At 39.1% G+C, this 6,046-nt stretch overlaps 1 long non-coding RNA gene across 1 annotated transcript; it reads right to left on the minus strand.

Moving 5' to 3' along the window:
* Nucleotides 1-4,004: 4,004 nt before the first annotated feature.
* Nucleotides 4,005-5,800, minus strand: LOC139433793 (uncharacterized). The gene is made up of 4 exons (XR_011643192.1): nucleotides 5,652-5,800; nucleotides 5,158-5,220; nucleotides 4,201-4,268; nucleotides 4,005-4,048 (listed from the first exon to the last, which is right to left on the minus strand). It is a non-coding gene; the product is annotated as an uncharacterized lncRNA (long non-coding RNA).
* Nucleotides 5,801-6,046: the final 246 nt, after the last annotated feature.

Below are 6,046 nucleotides of genomic sequence, written 5' to 3' on the forward strand. Positions count from 1 at the left end.
GTAAATTGATAAGCCTGAAACATGCACGTGTCAAGGTTCAGAGGCACATTTCGTATGGCAGTAGCCATGGATCTTAAGATAAGATATTGAGCCCAAGTTGTGTAACAGTTGTAAATATGCAGAGGTGTTTATTTGTAAATCATTTAGTATAATCACACAAATTCTGTGTTTTATATTTAATAAGTATGTGTTCTTTATTTATTGAATGTTCAATACCTGACAAGGTCGGAGATGAAAAACTTGGGTTGCAGGTTCCTCAACAGTGCATTACAAGACATCTATCGATATGTGTGTATACCTCTACCATTAAACTTTCGTATTCTGCACATTTCTTATACTATCTACATACATCTTATAAGAGTATAATACATATGTATAATATCAGTTAAAATAAGTGCTTAAACATATAGTTACCATTGCAGGAAAGCAATATATTAGTACTTTGTCAGGCTTAATATGTATACCCCAAAGCTTTTTTCTTATTCAACATAAGACCTTAACCTAAAGTATTCTTTAATGTTTGAATAAAGCCTTATTAGTTTGTCTGTATGTGTCTCCTATTAATATCTAATAATAACAATAATGCATTTCAATAACGTGCTTTAACCACCAGGTGTCCCTTTCTATCAGCTTTGCACCGTTATGGTGTAAATATACCAATATACCGGTTGGATCAAATATAAAAGTCAGCCGAATTAGTATTGATACTGCAAGGAGACTTATATTGTGAAGAGAAATTGAAGATTTTGTTTAATTTATGATATATTTATGATCCACGTCACATATTCAGTTTAGGCCAGTTCTTCCTGTTTGTCGAGAAGTCTTCTGATCAGGGCTCTATAAATAGCGAACTACGGCAGATATGTAATATTTAATGCAGCGGAACCGTGTATTACAATGCCGTTATGTGATGACCTCCAAATAGAAAAGCAAGCACACTCGGAATAAAGTATCATTTTATTTTTAAAAAATGTTTTCGGATTTCACATCAACAGGTTAACTAACATGTCCGTGCGGAACAATACCCAACCCATAGATCCGTGGGTGAATAATGTCAATCACCACATCACACACATCCCTTCACATTTTAATTTACATTAAAGTATTTCGTGAGGCATTCTAAAATGTTTTTCAATATAATTAGGGTTGTAGTAGTGGTAGGGTTGTTTACACGCCTTTCATCGTAGTGGAAAATATTGTCATATGCAATATTTTTGGATAGTTTCACCATTGAAATGCGTTTCATAACACTAGGTGCTCTAGTGCCAAAGTTGTGGCCCTAAAAAACATCAACTATTCATTTGTATGGCATCCAGAGCTTCCACATGTTAGGGAATATGTTTTTTTATTTAAAATATCATCAATGTCATAAGCAATGGTTACATTAAAACCCTCCTATTGTATTCGTTTCCCCCCCCCTTACTTTGGTGTTCGCGGTCAAATTTGACCGGTCCTGTTTTAACTGCTATTACATTAACACAAAAACCATTAATCATCACCACATTTCATCAACATTGTATGTTGAGTTGGCACCTCAGCTCAAAACATACAAAAACACAGAAAAATAGAAAGTTAACCCATTGAAATGATATGAGAGCAGCGCAACAAACTACAATTCCCATTAGATACGCGTCCAAAAATCGCTACGAAGTACACAGAGCTGACATATTTGTAGTTCTTCCGGCGTGTGTGCGTGGACTCGTTCGACTTGTCTTGCGTTGACGGCCGAATAGGCTCCATACCCTTTCAGAAATCCGTCAATCGGGCGCGATGCGAAACCAAACCCTGTGTTTAAAAAAATATACAATACAAATTTGCACTTTTGCCTCCTTAGCAACGGCAGTATCGTTTGTCTAGTACTTCCGGGCGGTGAGTTCGGGTACCGTATCTGTGACGTGACAAAGGGTCGCCGTGACAACGTGGTGATGAGATGTGGATAACTTTCCAGATAAAGACCATCCTGATACTCGAGTTGTGGTTTTCAATAAGTGAAAAAGAAAATTCAAAGTAATCACTACCATTTTAATATCTCAAGCATTTAAATATGTCCCCAAAAGCTTTCAAATGTAGTAGCAAAACCACAGTGATCCAGATCAGGATCATTTTAATTGGGCCTATAATTAAATGATATAATACATTTGATTTTTATAGCGCTTTTCTGAAACCCAAAGACGCTTTATATGCAAGCCTACCTCCAAAGCGTTATACATCGGAAGTTAAACAAATTAAATAAGGCAGTGGATGGCAAAGTACCAGATTTCACACATGAATATGCTTAATATAGGTTATGGTGTTCCTATCACTGACAATGAAATCATGTAGTATTTCAACTGTAATTTCCTAAAAAGTGAAATGCATTTTGGTGGAGGTTTTCATCTTATTTCTAATAGAAACATATTAAATGTGACTCAAATGGAGCATATCAACAAGAGAATAAATGTGCAAAAACAAAACTGGAGTGCAAATAACCGATTTTATTTGTATGCATTATCCCGGAGAATTCTTCGGCTGCCAGGAATGAGCCCACTCCTTGCCACTGAAAACAGAATGGAATAATGTTAGTTACAGTTCCTGGTTTTGTCTTTCCGAAAAGCATAAACCATGTGTGAAGCAAACATCTTATAACTCAATTTATATAAGTAAATGTTTCATTTTCCATTTATTAACGACCACCACCATTTAGAAAAAGTGAACATAGAAATGAAAACAAATTTTCAAACAAACAATAAAAACAATGAAGTTAAACAATCATTTGTTCCTACACTACTTCAGCTGCTTTAGAATAACAGCAGTGAAATATATAAGAGGACTGGTGGTAGATCTGGATGTTTTGCATTTGTTAAATATCATGTGTTTGTTCTCCAACATGGGACTACATCAGATGACATGAAGCCAATTAACTGGAAGATATATACCAGGGGTCTTCAACTAAAATTCAACGAGGTCCAGTTAGAGAAAATCTCCCCATGCAAAGGTCCGGAACATCAAAATGTCTAAGTTGCTTCATGAATTAGTGTGATATATATTGAAGTGACCTGTAGCTTTATCAACGTCTGCCTGTAATCAACAACTGACTGCCAATCAAATAAAGAAAGTACAATTCAAAAACAACAATATTTATTGTCAATTAACATTACTGTGGATATGTGTAATGTTTAAATATTGAAGTTAAATGCATCAATGTGGTGCACTTTGAGAGCAACATTAAGAGATCTATGGATACATCTCTCAACACCCATATGAAACAGAACTGTAGCATATTTTCCTTTTTGGATATTTTACAAATCACTCCCCTTTTAAACTCTATTCTTGTTATTTTTAACAACTTTTTTGTTGCTGTCATATAGTATTTTATACCTGTTTTTCATTTAGTCTCATTAATAACTATAATGATCATATCAAGGTGTGCCTTAACCTCACTGAGCTGAGGTTATTTGAGCCTCTCAGGAGATAGCTCTCTTCCACCTGGTTGTAGAAAAGCTCTTTAAATTCGTTAGCATAGCTAGCTAACCAGATGCTAACAACAACAGATCGCCACCGTGCTTACAACTAAAGACACAGCCACGCAAACACTGCGGCATGTGTACGGCTCCTTATGGGTATTGCAATATTTGAAGGGCTGGAGCGGCGTTCCGGTGCTCAGCACTCCTTTCAGACGAGACATATACCACGTGAAGACACGTTACGCTCGTGTTGTGTTTATGAACCTGTCCTTGGCCAGGAAAAACAGGTACTCGCTTGTTTAATTATTTTTGCGGTCTAGATTTCTTCTTCTTTTTTGAAGTGAGAAGTTGTCCGTCTGTCGGACTGACTCCCTCCCCCCCCACCCCCAAAACGAAAACTCGTCGGTTCTCCACGAATTACACAAGTCACCCAAATCAACGTTAAAAAAGCGGGAGGCGCCGAAAAATCCCCTATTAATGTATTGATTATAGCTCCAGGTCCGTATAGGTCGGCGTCTGGGTCCGGATCCGGACCGCGGTCCGCCTGTTGCCGATATATACCATACTGGACAGGGCTCCCACTCCACCAACATTTCTGCTTTTCCCTATCAAGAGAAGAAAACAAATCTCTAATTAATAATAATTATAAAGCACATCATCATCATCATCATCATCATCATCATCATCATCATCATCATCATCATCATCATCATCATAATAAAGCACACCCTATGCATTACTTTTATTCCTGTCTAACCTTTCTCATTCTTTCTTTTATTATACTCCTGATGGGGAAAGTTTCTAGGCGAGTGTGGTAGGAGCAATCTGTGAACATCAAAGCAGGTTCCACATACAGTATTAGTCATATTAGAAATAAAATAAATACAACTATGAACACTTAAGTAGCAACCAGACTTGCACGATGAAAAGTGACCACACTATTAACACTGGTCAAAAGTTACTGAATACATCATTGAAATGGAACCAAGCTGCTCTCAGTCCTAACATGGGATGCTTGTTTGAATGGCCATACCACTGCTGAGCCTGAGATGACCAAAGAAAATATAGACAATTAAAGCCCTTTAGATTTTTGGATAATGATTTTTGGATAATGTATCCATCCATCCATCCATCCATCCATCCATCCATCCATCTTCTCCCGCTTATCCGTGGTCGGGTCGCGGGGGTAGCAGTTCCAGCAGAGAGCCCCACACTTTCTTTTCCCTGGCGACATCAACCAGCTCTGACTGGGGGATCCCAAGGCGCTCCCAGGCCAGCGAAGAGATATAATCCCTCCACCTGGTCCTAGGTCTACCCCTTGGTCTCTTCCCAGCTGGACGTGCCTGGAACACCTCCCTAGGGAGGCGCCCAGGTGGCATCCTAACTAGGTGCCCGAACCACCTCAACTGGCTCCTTTCGACGCGAAGGAGGAGCGGCTCAACTCCGAGTCCCTCCCTGATGACCGAACTTCTCACCTTATCCCTAAGGGAGACGCCAGCCACCCTGCGGAGGAAACCCATCTCGGCCGCTGGATAATGTATCAGTTATAGTTATTAGTCACAATATAGCATTGTTAACTCACTGAAGAAGCATCAATCACTGCGTTAACATGCACTTTTCTAAAGTACATGTCGATAGATTTATTAGAATACCAATCAATTCGACTCATGCAAATGTTTATAATCAGTCAAAATACTTAATACTGTTAACATACCTGACTTTTTCTTTTTGCCTCTAGGACCAAGTACTGTGTCCCTCACGGACCCTGTCCTCACAGCTGTGGGTTGAAGAAGAAATATTACTATATACATACAGTATACCAAGTTAAGCTTAAACTCAAGTTTCAAAATACATCCAACAAATGCAGCATCACATGATGCAATAGGTGTTAGGTACAGATATGTTTGTGTTATTGCGATTTAATTGAGGGTGATCTATGAAGTCTAGGTGTTTTGTTTTTTCTTGCCTATATAATTGACTCCATACATTATGTGTAAGGAATAGTTTGATAAATATTAACATTATAACTTTGATTCAAAAACCTAAGTTTATTCCCCGTATGTTCATTATGGGACAGTGTCATATTTAAATGCAGTTCTTGAGTATAAAGTTTAAATATGCTGCATGACGTTGTTGCATGAGTTGCTTCGAAGTTTACCCCTATGGTCAGGGTTTCACCCCTCCCATTCGATCTATCTATTTTATTACCTGGCCCCTCCTTGGTGGTAGCCCGTCTCATATCATCCCGCTGGGGCTGCTCCTCCTGCCCCACCTCTATGATGGTGCACTGCTTCACGGGGGGGGTCTTCAGCACCTCCACCTGCACGGTGCTTGTCTCTGGCACCTGGCTCTCTGTGGTCCCTGCCTCCTGCCAGTTGGGTTCTGGTTCAGATGGGTCACAGGGTGTGAGGTTCAGCGTGACTCTCCCCCTGGCCCGTGGAGTCCTGTGTCCAACCTGTGCAAGTTGGTCTTGACTTGCTTAAGACAAAGAGGTTAACTCATATATCTAGAAATAAGAAATACTGCGTGCTTAAGGTATGTTTCCAGACAGGGTCAAAAATATACTGTCATGTCATAGGACTGTGTGCAGTCAAAGTTAATAG

Source organism: Pseudochaenichthys georgianus, chromosome 4 (assembly GCF_902827115.2).
Source record: "Pseudochaenichthys georgianus chromosome 4, fPseGeo1.2, whole genome shotgun sequence".
NCBI classification, from domain to species: Eukaryota; Metazoa; Chordata; class Actinopteri; order Perciformes; family Channichthyidae; genus Pseudochaenichthys; species Pseudochaenichthys georgianus.